The sequence below is a fragment of the Anticarsia gemmatalis genome, chromosome 4 (genome assembly GCF_050436995.1).
Source record: "Anticarsia gemmatalis isolate Benzon Research Colony breed Stoneville strain chromosome 4, ilAntGemm2 primary, whole genome shotgun sequence".
In the NCBI taxonomy this organism is placed as follows: domain Eukaryota; kingdom Metazoa; phylum Arthropoda; class Insecta; order Lepidoptera; family Erebidae; genus Anticarsia; species Anticarsia gemmatalis.
The window spans coordinates 12,929,903-12,947,306 of record NC_134748.1 but is presented as its reverse complement, the minus strand read 5'-3'; the positions used below and the strand labels follow the sequence as shown (position 1 = coordinate 12,947,306).

The following is a 17,404-nucleotide window of genomic DNA, read 5'->3' as shown; positions in this document are numbered from 1 at the left end:
GCGCGGTCATTATTCAGTTGCATCCAGTGAGACTGGAAGCCGACTCTAACATAGTTAGGAGAAAAGCTGATGATGATCAATGATCGGAGAAGGTAGATTGAAATGACGTCATTCATTCGAAACGTTAATATTAATATGGGCATTATTCCGGAATTGGTTGATAGTTAAAAAAAAACCGGAACTTAGGTAGGAATTGTACTCTGCCAGGATTTTGAGATCTTTGGTTTTAAAAGCGTTGTATCTTCTTAAATTCAGTTACGTTCCGAAACAAAAAAACATGTCAAACATTTTTTTTTTAATGTAATTTACGGACTAATTCGATTTTTTAGTAGGTACACAAGCCTATACTACCAACATTAACAATATTTTATTGAATCCGAAATACCGAAATGACTTTTGGGAAAAGTGTTTTATACATGTTATTCTTTCTGTGTGCATTTATGACACAAGTACGAAAAATCAATCTACCTACACCGATCACTGATGATGATGAATTTAGCTCGCATAGCCAGCGTACCGGCCGCTGAGCGCAACTGACTAGGGAACTAAACTAGCTTATTGTAAGCCGATGGTGGCTGTTCGGCTTTAACTCATAACGGCGATACGTGTATAATTTGTATGAAATATGTCCTTGGTGACTTTAATAGGCTGTAAACGGTGAGATGCTACTGCTTCTTACTGTAGTTTAACTACCATTTGTTATAAACGGCGCTGTAAATAAGTATAGTTAGTTAGGATGCGTCAAAACGTAAAGCGTTCATTAGTTATTTTGAATGGTTAAACGAACTTGTATAGATCGATAACATTTTTGGATGACTAAGCTAATTTCTGTTTTGTTTTTGTTTGTGACTACATCGCGAGGTGCTAAAAGTAACTTAAGTTGGCCAAAGCAGACATAATTTGTGAACACAAACGAATTTGTTTACTACAATAAAATTATCAAAAGACTTTCGCAACAAAACCACTTTTATTATGAAAGTTAAAGAGTTATATTTTAAGTATCCTCTTCTACATAGAGCTACATAATGTACACTTATTGTTTTTTTTGAAGTAACCAAGATACCTCATTTGAAAAAAGTCATGCGGGATTGGTCAACTACATAGTTTCCGCTCCCCGCTCTGCCTAAACTAAGCTCATAGTCTTATTCTCGATGAAGCTGAACACAAGTCCATTGTAATATGATTTACAACGGACAGCCCAGTATTGTGCACGTAAAGAACCGAACGATGTCAACTATGAACAAGACATCTTTATCTAAATACTTAAATATCGGGTGCTGCTGTACTACATGGTACTATATGGTCATTTTTACTGAGAACCTTTTCTCAAATTTGTCTTGCCAAATTTCAGCCTGATCCGTCCAGTGGTTTGGGCTGTGCGTTGATAGACCTCTATGTATGTGAGTCAGTCACCTTTGAGTTTTATGTATTTAGATTCACAGGCAAAAATCATGTTTGACGCTAAATCGGTAATTATATTGTAAAATCGATAGTAACTAACTGTCTATCTGTTTAATATAAACGACTAAATGACTAATCTTGATCAAACAGCTTGGCAAATGATATATTAAATATTAGCATCCCGGGAAACATATAGATTAGTTTTTCCAGCAAGTGAAGTCGCAGATAAAGGTTAGTCATAAAATACGTATTTTTCTTCAACACCACAAATACGTCTGTGTAGATATAAAAACAGGTGATCAAGGTGACACAACTGACTCATAACATTAATCATTTAGAAACGTGGCGTAAGAGAGAACTCAAACGGATGCATGCTCTGAGTCAGCTCTCAATATTGAGTTGCTTTCTTACTCAATAGCGGAAATTGGATGACTGTCTTGGCTAGTATTGTGATTGTAACTCGATGTGTTATTATTTTAGTTTAATTTAACTTTGTACGTAAATTTAATTAAAACCTAGTAGCCTTAAAAATGCCAGAATATAAGGTTCCTTCCATCTATTCTCCCCTATTTGGTCCATCAGGAATTTTATTAGTTGTACTTTTCCACCTGTAACTAATTCATTGACTTTAACTTAGAACAGTGTGGGCTCAATATTTGACCCATTAAAAGGTACGAGTACATCATTTGAGGTTTGCAAAGACAACATTTTCCCAACCACAGAATTACCAATACGTAACCCGGTGAGACATTTAATACGACCTAAATTACTTACAAATGTACCTTTGTTTAAAAAGACACAGATTTATACCTCGTCTGTGACTTAAAAAAAATTGTTCTTAAGATTATTTTTTCTTGAAAACTTAAGCCGAATTCTCACTTAACAATCCATTGTTTGTTTCAAGAACATAAATCGCGGGATGCTCACGTGCGAACACCGCATTCCACTTACGTGCCGTGTACACCCGCCGTTAGGTGCGCATGCGCATCGATATTAACTGTTCATCGATTGTTTTAGCATTATCGCGGAGTTATCTTTAACGTTAAATTGGTTTCTTTGGTCTCTGCCTACCCCTATGGGAATAAAGCGTGATTTCATGTACGCTACTAAGTTGTCGCACTATACTATCGTATGTTTGGAAGAAACCCAGCGACTTTTGAAACAAATATTCCGATTTCTTTTACAAAACTTTTATTAGAAACACTAGCTGACCCGCGCAGCTCCGCTCACGCTTTCTTGTTTTTATTTAATACCGCGTATTCAAATTTTCAAATTTATTCACCTTTTACAACTTCTCTGGACTTCCACAGATAATTCAAGACGAAAATTAGCCAAATCGGTCCAGCCGTTCACGAGTTTTAGTAAGACTAACAAACATCAATTCATTTTTATATATTAGAAACATAATTAACCATGCAGGCTTTATAATCGATCTAAGATAACATACTGGATTAGCAGAAAACTATTTCAATAATTACTCCCATCTTGTACTCTAGCACCGTTAAATAACGATCCGTTTAACAATCCAAAGCATCGGGAACGCACTGATCCGCCTTGTACCATATTAAGTGAACCGTTGCGTACCACTCGGCAACTTTTTACGCCACACTCCCTAAAGAGACGCGCGGGATTCTCGAAAATTAACAGCATTCAAACGGTTACGTTTTTAGATGGTACAGAGAAAATGCGGATGACCTACTGGAGACAGTAAAGATGTATATTGATACTAGAAGAGATACATTTATAGAGTACATTGATACTTAAAACAAACATTTAGGATTATTGGGTTACTGTTCCAATAAAATTCGTTAGGGATGATAACAACAGTGTGGATCACGAAGTACGCAAGAAAGAATCAGCTAAAACCTCTGAGAGATTTTTGACTGAAAAACTCATGAAAATCTTTTTGGCCTGACCTAAGATTTGAACCCGTGACCTCTGCGTGGCAGTCGCATACAGCACCGACCGCGCCACATAGGCAGTCCATAGTAGACTAAATATTAAATAATATAGTCATACATAAAAATCACACAAAAGTTATTGCAACACGCTTCACAATAATGTCTACAATATACATAAAAATAAAGCAAAACATACAAACGCTATAAAATAAGACTCAAATATATCGCTCAATAAATTATGACTGAACGCATAAAAACCGTTACACTATGTCACATACGTATTTGCAGCTATTCTTAATTTAAAAGGAGATGACTCACTGGCCGCCATATTAGTATTATTTGAATGAATGAACGTATTTCAAAATGGTTTCTTTAGTGTTCCCAATTTAAAATGCAATGTGATGTGAATATTGTTCGGTTGCTTATTTAGCTAGTGTAAATTAAAATTGCACGTGCATTTACTTGGTTATTGTAAATAAAAATTGCACATGCATCTATGTATTTAAGTGTTGAAAATGAAATTGCACATGCATTTATTTTTTATTTGTTGTGGTTTAATTCTGCTCATTGCTCAGATAAGTAGGTATATAATATTTGTATAGGAGCTTTAAAACCGCAATAGTTATTGGAATTGTTGCAATGCGGTTAAGACTTACAATAATAATAAAAGTCTAGACTAAAATAAATCAATGAACTTAGCATTACAAACATCTTAACATCCTTTTGCTATTTTGACCAATTTAGGGGCATATTATTTTTTACTCTGGCAATGATTTTGCCATTATCTGCTTAGAACTATCATTCCTTAAATTGGACGGTCAAACGGAAAAATCGGTCTCTAATAAAAAAATATAAAATTTGAACCAATTCTCTTACAAAGATTCCCAAACACAATAAAATAAAGATTAACCCTTTTTTAATACCACTTCTAGCTACAATCTACATCAGTAACATTATCCGGCTATCAAAGCCTGTCTATACATAGCCGTAGCCTTTTTACTTGAAGTAAAGCCTTCTAATTGTGCACTCAGCCTCCCGTTACTCAATGAAGGAGTAAACTTTATATGGAAGCCATTTTTTTTCGGCTTAACTGTGCAAGCCGTTATCGGCTGATCGGCTGTAGGTCAGTGATAACTGTGATTTAGCTGGACCTTACTGGAGATAGATTATTGAAATACCTTGAGGTTAAAAGATTTTTTTTTAAAACGTGATTTTAGTATTGTATGTGTAAAGTTGTATGAATGTGAATGAAGTAAACTAAGTTCTTTGGGATTTTCTACCTAGATCGAAAAAAGGCGTTATTTTAATTTTTGATTTTGAGTTACAACTTAAGTTTTACGTGGTCACTGCTAGAGTATTGTAGTGATAGAAATAATATTAAGAAATCCTAAAATGTTGTGTCGTTAGAGCATCTGGACGTTTGTACTGGATATTATCGTTTTTATTTTTGTAAGCAAGTAAATACGATTTAAGTTAAAAAAAACCTTCTGTGGTCTAGACGTGATTGTTAGTGCACGCTTGTCGAGTAGATTCGACCTAGAATAACTTAACACAAAAATGGCTAAAACTGAGACATTAGAAAGTATGACAATTTGAAAGTAGGTAGCGAAAATGACACTTTTGCTGACAAAAAATACCATTCACAAAAAAATATTTTGTTTACTTTTTGTTTTAGTTGATGTTGAATTCGTCTAGAATCAGCTCTTTTAATATCTAAAGACCAAACACAAGTTTTCTATGACATATAAAAAAGATTTATCTTTCAAGCACGAAATTCTGAAACACTCAGTTCAGGCTACCCATCTTTAGACTGACCGCTAAAACGGTTCCTTAACCCTCTGCCATCGTGTACAAGCGCCACATATCCTACCGATAAGTTTTAATAGTTCCTTCCTCAATATATCGACTATAAACGTACGCAAAAGGGCATTGATAGCGAGTAATAAATCAGAACAATGAAATGCTTTATCATCGCAGGAAGGAAATAAGACGGCAGAGGTCGCCACTGTCTTTTGTAGATCAAGTTAACTGTTTATTAAAACGCGACTCATATATACGTTCAGTGATCTGGTGGTCAATTTATTTATATATTTAGAAGTATATAAGTAGGTATGTTTATAATACCCCAGCTCTGCTTAGTTTGGAACTAAATGACCGCGTGTAAGTTGTCCAATAATATTTATCTACATATTAATTATTATATTAGGCCCGGTTTCACGACTTCTGAATAAATATCGGATAGCTTATCAGAAGGAATTCAGACAGATATTTTCAGACCTTTGCTGCCACTTTATCTAACGGATAAAGTGCGGTGAAAGCGGTGAAACTACTAAGTTTATTATTATTCAGAATAAGATCATAATAAAATTTGGTTGCTACGATCCCAACCAACTTCTAATCAGTGCATGCCGTTGCTAAGGTCAAAAAATTATGACAGTACTTATTATATTCAAAATATTGAAACTATGAAATCATTTAATGTTATATTTACAATAGATTCGTCTTGAATTTGGAATTCACATACACTTAATACTTCGAAATATTGTTCAAAATAATCTAGTTTACATCTTACAAAATCTAAGTCCAGTCTTATACACCGATTCTACGCTTACCCCTATAGATTTATCAGTAAAGATTTAGTTGTGATGTTCACCCATCTACCGGTAGATAGTGATCTTCACGCTTCTAAGATAATATCGGAGAGCCATTATACTTTATACCGCCACTCGTGACGTAATGGACTAACGCCCGTGTTAACTGTGGTGATGGGGAAACGATCGTAGATATGATATTGTTGTTCAAGATATATGGCTTACTAGCTGACCCGCGATACTTCGCTTGCGTCACATAAGAGAGAATGGGTCAAATTTTCCCGTTGTTGTAACATTTCTTATTGCTACTCTGGAGCAGACTATCAATAAGAAATGTTATGCTCCTATTGGTCGTATCGTGATGATATATAACCTATAGCCTTCCTCGATAAATGGGCTATCTAACACTGAAAGAATTTTTCAAGTCGGACCAGTAGTTCCTAAGATTAGCGCGTTCAAGCAAACAAACTCTTCAGCTTTATAATATTAGTATAGATGTATGGACATAATTGTACTCGTATGTGTATCGTGCCTATGTTTGATTTGATTCTGAAGCTTTTTCGATCAAGAAAATATTAAGTAAATAATTAGTATACATTCTGGTTGAGGCAGCATTTTCCCCGGAAATGTTATGCTATGCTAGTTTGCTGTGTGCTTTTATGCTATGATACCTGTTATGCTAGTTTTGATGTTAAAGTATGGCAAACAAAGTATTTTTCACAGTTAGAATACAAGTATGGATAGTGTGTACTCAATAAAAACTGTCTAAATTAGCACAAGAAATCATTAAAGAAAGGATGTAGACAATTAATATTCTGCCAACTCTATTCAAATTAAAAAATGGTGCTGGCTAGATCCGTTCATGATTAATTTTGGCAGCATGTAATTTAATTTAAAGCTATCTTTTTTTGAAATCGAGTTTGCAACTATCTCTACGCAAAATGTCATCAAAAAAGTAAGCTAAGTTGATCCTTAACTTCCAACAATCTCCTTCCAAAATTGTATTAAAACCACACCTAGTGAAGTTTAGCAATAAAAGACATTACAGACAAACAAACATACAGACAGACACACATTCACATTTATAACCTCACTTCACCTACCTAAAATAACTTGATCAAACACAAATTACTATTCAGTACCGAACCCACAGTTCGGCAATAGGTTCTTATCGGCTATACATCATGCTAGGCACATAGATAGCCTAGCCTAGGCCAATAAAAGCGTAACAAAGAGCCATAAAGCGGGACCGCCATAACAATGGCTTAGTCTGATATAAAACCTAAGGAACGTAAGCTTAGCCGTGCTATTGCGACAAATTGCGACGTTTTGTGGAGTTTGGATGAGATGGGGATACAATTTAATGAATTGAGATAGGTAATTGGAGTGGGTATTGAATTGGTTTTATTTTTGTTTAGATATTTCAGTTTTGGCATTTTATAATACTCATCTACAACAGATAGGTAGCTTTTGATACTATTTGTTATAGACAATATGCCCACTTTTAATGCTTTGCAATAGACATTTGATAATTTTTGCCGCTAAACAAAAGCTTGTGAATTTAACCAAGCACAGAATACGATAAAATAAGAAAAACTGCCTTTAATGTGCACAAATTCGTAGGATAAACTGTGTATAATTTAATAAAACTTTTGGAAAAACAAGAAAACTATAGGAAAAGTAATTTACGGGCGATTAGATCTATAACGAATAAAAGTACCAAACGTATGTTACAACGAAAATGTTCATTTTTGCATCTCCTTACTCCTAGTTCAAAATAGGTCTTAAACCTTTATATTCAAACTTTTGCGATAATAAACACAATAACACACGAGCTTATACATCTTTTACTCACAGGATAAAGGTACAGATACAATAGCATCCTGGACGCATCCATTGTGTGCAGCGCCCGCGGCGAACACCGGTATTTATTGTGGATAGCCTTAACACTTCAGCGGGTAAGATGGGCTGACCGGTGTTGTGTGGTGCAAGACTTAGAGAATAATAAGCATTTAATATTAAAATTGAATCGTAAATAAAGCAACCGTTGGCGCGGTCATTCTATAGATGGGTGACCGCACAGTGATTTTTGAACTGAGCGTCTCCGTGCTTCGGAGGGCACGTAATAAGTCGGTTCCGGTTGTTGTCGATTAAGATGACAGTCGTTAAGCCATGTCAAAGGCCTTTCGGGCGGCTTGAACAACTTTGACACTAGGTTGACCACTAACCATACGATAGATAGATAGACCTCTCTCTTTCGTTTCTGAATAACGAACACACAAGATAAATCACGCCACGCTTTTAACGTTATTTTATGTACCTACCCTTCTGCTGCCCACAAAGCAAGGTAAAAGTAAAGCTATTTACAGTGAAAAATATCTCACTCTCTTCTTCTCTCTTTACCCGAAATTATGTCAAACCGCAGCTTCTTTTTTGACATTAAAAGAAGAACAAAAATCTTTCATCACAATTTTTTTATATCAAGAAAAACAAACACAAAGATACTACTTTCTTTCACATAAATAATACTCCACAATATCAGTAACCAATTCTAAGCCTAAGCTCCGTACCACAGGAAACCCTAGCTATTTATAACATGGTCGTCGCAGGAAACGGAACGATCTTCGCATTAAACGCTGGACCGAGTGCCAATGAGGAAATAACTTCTTAGATCAAATAGCGAACTGCTGTTAATGTACGCTGAACTATTATTGTAGAAATATGCCTTGATCTGTTTTGTTGGAGGAAGTGCTTTTGATGAAGTTTTCGTATTGCTGTTGGATATACTTGCAAGAAATACAGAATTGCATATTTTCTGTCTAACAAATGTGGATTTAATGAATTTAGGTATCGATAAAACCATTTTGTTTGATTTCTAGAGTATTGAAAAATGCCTTAAAAACAATACAGTTTTCTTTCTTAATACAGTAGTTTAACTACATATCATATAGTTTTAAGGCATTTGTTAGGTATTAAAAATAAAATATACCTACCTACTAAGTAGGTTCTAAATTTATCTACTATTATATTAAAATGTGGATAAAATTTAATCGTAACTTAGTAGTAAAAAAGATTTTTATTTGAACAACAAATCAAATAAACATTGATCACATTCATGACACGTATCTAATAACAATTTCTCTACATATTAACGTATTAATCCAGTACAAACCTATCAATTTTACTTACACATATGAATACTTCTACCATATTAAACACGATGAACAACTTATCACCTAATCCTTACATTAAATACATAATCCATCACAGAACACCATTCAAAACCCACTCTATCTCCAAAACATAAAGTTCAAATTCCAATACCGATTACAAATCGAACTCACCACACATTTGTTTAATTTTAGACTTTAGTAATGTTAAAATAAGGTTGTAAATGGTTTGTATATGTGTTTATAGTTTAAATTGTATAAGGCAATTAAGCACGCAGTCGGCACTTTAGCGAGGAGATAGTGATCAGAACGATCAGATGGTATCTGATCAGTTCAACATCGGATTTGCTGTTTGAATGCAACGACCGGTTGAACTTATCCTTGTACACTGAGAGAAGCAGAATGATTAGGAAAGACAGAACATATAGAGTAAATAAACAGTGGCGGATTGGGAATTCAAGAAAGAAAGACCAGAATAAATAAACCGTAGTGCGTTTTTTACAACTGTGGACTACAGCCTGTTATCAACAAATTTTGAATGAAAAGCCGATCAACGCCCCTACTGGGTATAAAAGAAACTAAATTTAGGTAGATTTTACATGTCAATCGATACTCGATAGTACCAACTGTAGAGAATCGCACTACTGTAATAGTACAAGGATTTAATTCCTAAGCGAGATGAGAATTCAAACTATCTTGAATTGCAAAGAGCAAGAGAGAATGAAAATAAGATAGAAAAATACTTATTTAAAAAATCGTGTTTCTTTTTAACTCAGACAATAACTGTAAGATTAGACTTAATTTGACGAGGTTCAAACCGCATGCATAATAACCTTTCTATACCTTCTTTAAAAAATCATTGATTTACACTTTAAATAGATACTCGTAATAGAAGTGTTTTTAAATCAAACATTTAACATTTCTTCCTGCACAAAGGACACACGTTTTACCATTCTTGCTCTTAGTGTATCACCACCTTGCTTATCCTACGATTGCATTTATATCAATCTGCTAATTAGTAAATTGAATTCACTACTGATTGCGCCCCACTATGACATGTTAAAGCGATCCAAGTTCTATCGTGACAGAGACGACGATACACTGTCTGTATAGCGCTATCCTTGTCACACATTAAATCTTGCATCTCTGAAATTGTTTGTAGCGGCGTCCAATTAATATTTGCAGTTTGTTTCAGATCTTATATACAAGCATAACATCACTCCTGTTATAACCGAAGGTGTAAGCAGAACTGTATGAAATACATGCAGTTCGCCGATTACAATGTTAGTCCAATGTAATAGGGTCTATTGCCATTATACCGGGCACGTTTTCAAACTCTCAGTTATTATTGTGAATAATTAAAAAAGCTCAAATAGAACTTTCCTGGGAATCGAACCCGATACCTCGTGATACGCAATGATATACACTAGACAACATAGGCAGAACACTACAAAACTATATTTCCTTTTCCTTATAAATTCCCAAAATTATAATACCAACAGAAACTCACAAGTCATCTTCAATTAACAGTACAAAGAAACAAACTTGATTAACCTAAAAGTTTAACAACCGAGAACCGAACCGCCACTTAATCACAATAGCTATAACCAACCGCGAAGAATTGACAAAAAATAATACAATATTAATTGTTCAAGAGAATAGGAACTAATGAATATGCTTTTAAAAACGCTTAATAGATTTTTTAGAGTTCCGTAAGACAAATTAAAAAACGGCTCTATCTCACTCATTTCTTATGGACAATAATTAAAATAATGTAGTTCAAATATACCTCTATACCTTTACCTTTTTTAAGTACTAATTTATTAGGTCGGGGAAAAAGTCTTTTCGCATTAATTATAACTAGTATGTATGAACTTGTAATCACAAAATTAAATGAGTACACGGTTTATTAGATTTCTTTCAGTGAGCTAGTGAGGTCCCCAAATATCGAGCTTTTTTGTGTAGAGAAAAGATTTTATTACATTGTTTTAAATTCTATACAGAAAGGCTTTCATTCGCTATTCAAGCTACAGTAAAAATTAATCAATTTTGTGCTCTAAAGATTGAGATCATAAAGTTCTTATCGCAAAATAATGATTCGTTAAACGCAGATGTTATTTCGATTGAAAATGGAGAGATATTATTAGAAACTCTTTTAATATAAACTTAAAACTGACCGAATTACAATAATTTAATTATTTCTTGTTAAAATATACCTCTATACCTTTACCTTTTTTTAAGTATTAATTTATACTAAAACATTTTTGATATTAGTTATAAAAAGTCTTCCTGTTACATTGTTTTAAATTCTATACAAAAAAGGCTTTCATTCGCTATTTAGCTGCAGTGAAAATTAATCAATTTTGTCCTCTTAAGATCATAAAGTTCCTATCGCAAAATAATGATTCGTTAAACGCAGATGTTATTTCGATTTAAAATGGAAAGATATAAGAGTCTCTTCTAATATAGACTGACCGACTTAAAATCTATAAAATAGGTAACAGTAAGGTGTACTACTTATTTCAGAATATCCCTTAACCCTCATTTCAAAAACCCAAACACGAAATTTAATATTAATAGCAACAGAACCCTCAATCCCTTCACACATCTCACACTACATTCTGTAAAGATCACGAGCGGCGTGACCGATATGGGGTCTTAGTTAATGGGATCTTAAGTACCGTGATATTAATGAAACAGAGCCCATACCAACACAACCTGCTTATTTCATTATAACCCTTTATAACTGTACCTTACTACTTACAGATAAACTATTGGATAAATAAATCTACTAATATCTATCTAATCATTTTTGAAATATAAATTGGCTTAATTTGGTTTATTCATCCCTTATTTCAGACTTTTAAGGTTGATTTTTAGAAGAAAGAAATGCTTATCCTTGAGCTTGGTTCTTAAATTGTCTCTATGATGAATTTCAACAGATTGATTTAGCTGTGATAGGTTAAAAGACAGACATACCGAACAATTCATATCTATTTTGGGTTTTGTACTTTTCATTTAAGATCAGCATTGCAATGGAATAAGAAAAGAGAGGCGATTTTCTACTACTATCGACTATTGACAACTGAGTAATATTAGCCATAAAAAAATATACCTTGTAAAACTTATCCTCCTTTTCGTGTTCTACCAAAACTATTTGTTTCTTTAATTTCAAATATCATACCCTCGCTTCTAAAAGTACTGAGTGTAGAAAATTGCTTTATAGTAACTTTACACGGAAGTCTCTAGATTTCTCAGTAAATCTGTAAATTCTAGACAAAAAGTAGCGCTACAAAAACTATTTCGTAAATAGCTACCTGCGGTCTTGTTAACCTTATAGACACAAAAAGTTCTGAGACGACCTGTCTTCAGGGAACGCGGAACGAAAAGGATTTAAATTGCAGACAACAGTAACTGTGCTATTATCTTATCTTTAGTAGTACTGTAGTTAGAGTTATAACTGAGATAGAGTATTGAAAAGATTGCGTAATGGAAGAAGGTGAACTCTAGGAAACAACAGATACCTTTGATAATAGTCTTTATTCTTTTATTTAATCGTCTTCAAAGAAAGAGATTCCTATTTATCCTAAAATGTTTTTAGATGACAACTTTTTGTTTAATACTAAGTTTTATTTATTTTTTCTTAGCGTGGTTGAGAGTACTACTGTTGGGCAAAGACCTTATACATTTATAACATACTTAAATACTTATAGAAGGTTTTGCTTCCTATATTCAATAGTAACACGACGTATTCCTCGCATTTTAACACCAATTTCGCAACTTTCAAAACATTTAACATTTAAACTGAACATTAACACACAATGAAAACCATTTTCACAGGTGGTCAACGGGCGTATTTAAACAACAATTTGGACAGAGAAATTTCATCGCAAAAAATATACTTAAAAATAAAGGAAACACGCCGAAATTTCACATAAAAATTCTCGGCAAATGGAGACAATAAAAGGAACGTTCTATATAAGGCTTTGCGGGTCCAAATCGGATGGGTGTAGCTGTCAAGCGACGGCGGCCATATTAGGTGCGCGCGCGCAACAAGAACCCAAGCATTCGACGCTGACAAATCACCGGACAATTTGTTAGCTCAAAAACTTTAGATAGAGGGTGTTGCGAAATAGGCACGCTACGAAAATACTGTAAAAGGTAAGTTAAATTGAAGAAAAGCGTATATTTATCGGTCGTAATTTTACTTGGTCGAATATTCTGATACGGTTTTGAGGTTAGACCAAAGAAAAATGTGAATATTTATCAAAACAAAACGGGAATCAGAATCACAACTCATAGCTCCTCTAACTAGTGGAGAGAAGACCTATTTCTAGCTTTATTAATAAATCCATATTCACTAGTTTAAAAATACATATTAAATGAATAAGTTACAATATACAAGTAACTCTTAACAATGAAAAAACTCTTAAATTATTCCCTTTGTATAAAACAGATTCAGTTTTTATGATATCACCCGGTAAATGGCGCGGAGAGGTGATAAATATTCATAGGGAATAGACAATACAGTGTAGGTATTTAGTGGCAAGCGTGTGTCGTATCAATAATGTTTAGTGCCTTCTGAGTGCCATAGACTAAGTGAGGTTGGTCGAGAGCACTTGTAAAAAATCATCTGCGACTAAATAACTGTTTAAATATACTAAACTTTGATTTTACCTCGCGAGGAGACTTTTGCCTAACAGTGGGACATTTTGCACATTCAATCAAGTTAAAAAAAGAGTAAGAAAGATCAAACTCGAATTCAAAACTTCGAGTATAAGCTAATCTATTAATAAGCATAATATGTTTAAAGATTTTGATAGAGACCTTAAAAGATTTAAGTAGTTTTTTTCTAATCAACGATCTAACGAGTTCCGAACAAAAATAAACTGTGAAAAGTGTAGTCACGAATTTAAAGCGAGACTAATCAATTAGATTGATCTCAAATCAAGTAAATATCGGTATCTCTATGAAACAGTAATGAACCACCAATAGGTAAATAAAGAATAACATTGGACAACTCACACACTTAGCATTTGATTCTAAACTAAGCTTGTACTATGTTAACCAGATAACTGCTCAACATACTTATAAAGATAAATTTACAACAATACACTGAATAACCTTTCATATTAATTTAAATAGTACACTATCGTTCAAAACAATTATTTATATAAATACTCCATTATCAAGCAGTTATTAATCTCATAAATACGAAAGCATCAAAACAATGTCATATTCTATTCGTATCTGTCAAAACATAATCTATGCGTACCGGCCGCTTGCGCCTGCGCACTGCAGCGCGACGCGGGACATATCACGATATATCTCGGGATATTTATTTGCAATTATAATAACGAATTGCTTATTTGATAGTACAAGAAGTGTATGAGGTTTAGTAGGTTGTTTGTGAGGCTACACACATATTAGGTTCGGCATTAAACGGCCGTTTTTTTTTTGCGTCAGGAAAATGCATTACTGCATTTCCCGCTCCAGGGAGGTAGCGGGGGTCTGTCGGGCTCTCCCGCCGGCTAGGCGTTCCGGTTTTTAAATTTCGGCATACCGACTAAAAACCTGACGGTGTTCCTTAAACAGTCACCATAAAGTGGCCAGGACGCGGTACCTCCAACTGGATACTCCGCATCCGGCATTAAACGGCCTAGCCGGGCGGTATAACTGAAAATGTGTAGATGAGCCAAATCGGCACAAGCCGAATAAGTAAGTCGAGTCGGGTTTCATAAATAAATAAATTTAACCCATTACTGTCCCACTGCAGAACAAGGGTCTCCTCCCGAAAATGCAGTGAAAAAAATTTTTCTGTGCCTTGCCTTGCCTTTCTATTATAATCAAAATGTCTGTAATGTTTTCATACCATAATTACTTATTTCAAATTAACACTTTAAAGCTGTAGCTAATTAACTGCATATGAAAAATCTGTCAACCATTTTTTCGAAATTTCTCTATATCGTAGGTATGGTTAGTGGTCAACCTATTGTCAAAGTTGCTCAAGCCGCTCGAAGGCCTTTCAAGTGGCATTATTTCTTCGAATAAAGTTATCTGACTTTCCGCAAATCGGTTCTACTTAATTATGCTGACAAATTGCAGTAAAAAATTAAACGACAGACATATTAGTAGTATTTAAAAATCCTTGCGCGTATCGTGAGAATACTAAACGATTGTAAAAAGCACCTTACTTAGTATTCAATGTACACTAATAAGAAAACAATTACTTCGCTACTCTTATAAATGATGGAGGGAAAAACATGGCGACGTTTTATTGTACATACGTCATTGTATCAATATTGTACATTGTGTGTGTCTGTTTGTGTGATTGTGATGGTAAATTGATGTAACTATTTTGAAATTAGATTTGTAGCGCGATTTTCAATTTGGTATAGAACGATTGAAATGTCTAATTATTAAAAATACATTGGTTTCGATTACTCTGCATAAAAAAATAATGTTCTTTTAAGTCAAGTATTATTGAATACAATTTAATTGCAAACAAATATCTATTAAGATAAACTGCATTCTAAAAATTCATAAACATTTTTCTTGTAACATTATTTACAACCTGTATCCATAAAAGAAACATTATTAATATTAATAATGCAATTAATTAAATCACTACCATAAAAAAGCTAATTGTCGATGGTCAGATAATCCATTATTGATTGAGATAAAGGCAGACATTTATAGATACAGCCTATGCGCTCAAACAATTATAAATTCCGCGCGCGTCTTTCTCCCGCGCAAATGGAACAAAATACCTAAACAAATTGCAGTCGGTGAGAGAGCTTACTTTTTGCACTAATTCGGCATTCCGAAATAAAAATTCCAACTCCTTAAGTAGATGACAAAAAGTATAGTCTGTGGTTCGGAGAACGCGTCTTCTGACTGATTTCAAATATGGCGCGGGAAAAACGTTCAGAAACCGAACCGCGGTGGTTGGAACAAAGTGTATGACTAATATATTTTGTTTTATTTGCAACATGTGCGATATAAATGGTTGCAGTTCATTTGAATGAAGTACTTTGTGAGTTATGGTGAGTGTTTATCGTTCGCGGAGTTTAAAAAAAGGTTGACTTTTAAAGAGAGTTAAAACAGATGTTGGTAAAAAGTATCATGTGAATTGTGAATTGGGATAATGAAGTCGACTTTTGGTCGTATTTCCATACAAACATCCAAATAATATAATACAAAAATGGAAAAGTCTTTCTGTCCGTCAATTAATGTTTAGTACCTAAACCGCCAAACCGATTATTACGAAATTTTGACAATCGCGTTTTTTTAATTATCAACCCCGGCAATCAAACTAACCTATTTTCTATTCGTATAACCTAAATCTTTTTTCATCTATATAAAAACGACTAACCTACCTCTCTACCCTTTCAACAAAATCGCGAAAGAGGTCAAGAATAGCACCTAATTCCGTAGCACAGATAACCACAAAGTCCACAAGCCATAAACACGACCCCATAACCTAATGGCGTACAACCCCATGGAGGCCTTGGACTGACCCATTTGCCAAATGTCAACTATGGGGCGCTGATTAATGGGATTTCCTCGACACCTATTGTTTTAGTCATAAAATGATCTGTGATTTAGTTTTTGGTAGTAATTAATTAGGAGCACTTTGTTGTAGACTGATGATTCAAAATCATATTATTAAATTTATTAATTTGGGTCAATGAAACTTAGTTTTATGTACCATTGAAAAAAAGACTTTGGATTCGAAATTTTAAGGACACAAGTCTACAATTAAATACATAAATATTACCGCGCCATTTTCCCATAGGGTAAGGCAGAGTCCAGAGAACGCCACTTTGCGCGCTCTTTACAAACTTTCCTATTTACAATTAACTTTATTTTAAACGAATTTAAATCAAAAAATTGACTGCCTCCGTTTCGCAGTGGTTTAGATCACCGCACAGATCGCTAAAATTTCGTCGGGAGGTCGTGGGTCCTATACCCACACGGAACAATTATTCGTGCGATCCACTAATAATTATTTCGGGTCTGGTTGTACTTTGTGTCTGTTGTTTATATGTTCGTAAAAGTATCCGCGACACTTGACAATTCTTAATGCGGGACTTGTCTTTTAATAAAAAAAAATATACAAAAAGAAACACAATAGATACTTACGAATTCCAGAACAATAAAAATCATAAAGCAATAGACATCTCCCGTCAATACGACAATGACGTCATACGGTACCATAACAAAGATAGAGTGATATTATAGAACACCTTGTCTTGGGTGCAGCAGGAAGGGTGGGCCAAGACGAGCTATAAACTTTATAGGTCAGTGTGAGGTCATAGATACGATTAGATTTAGGTCA

The 17,404-nt window shown here is 34.2% G+C and overlaps 1 protein-coding gene across 5 annotated transcripts in view; it reads right to left on the bottom strand.

Moving 5' to 3' along the window:
- if (integrin subunit alpha inflated) overlaps window positions 1-17,404 on the bottom strand; it is a 126,091-nt gene that overhangs the window by 38,479 nt on the left and 70,208 nt on the right. The gene's annotated exons all lie outside the window — the stretch shown is intronic.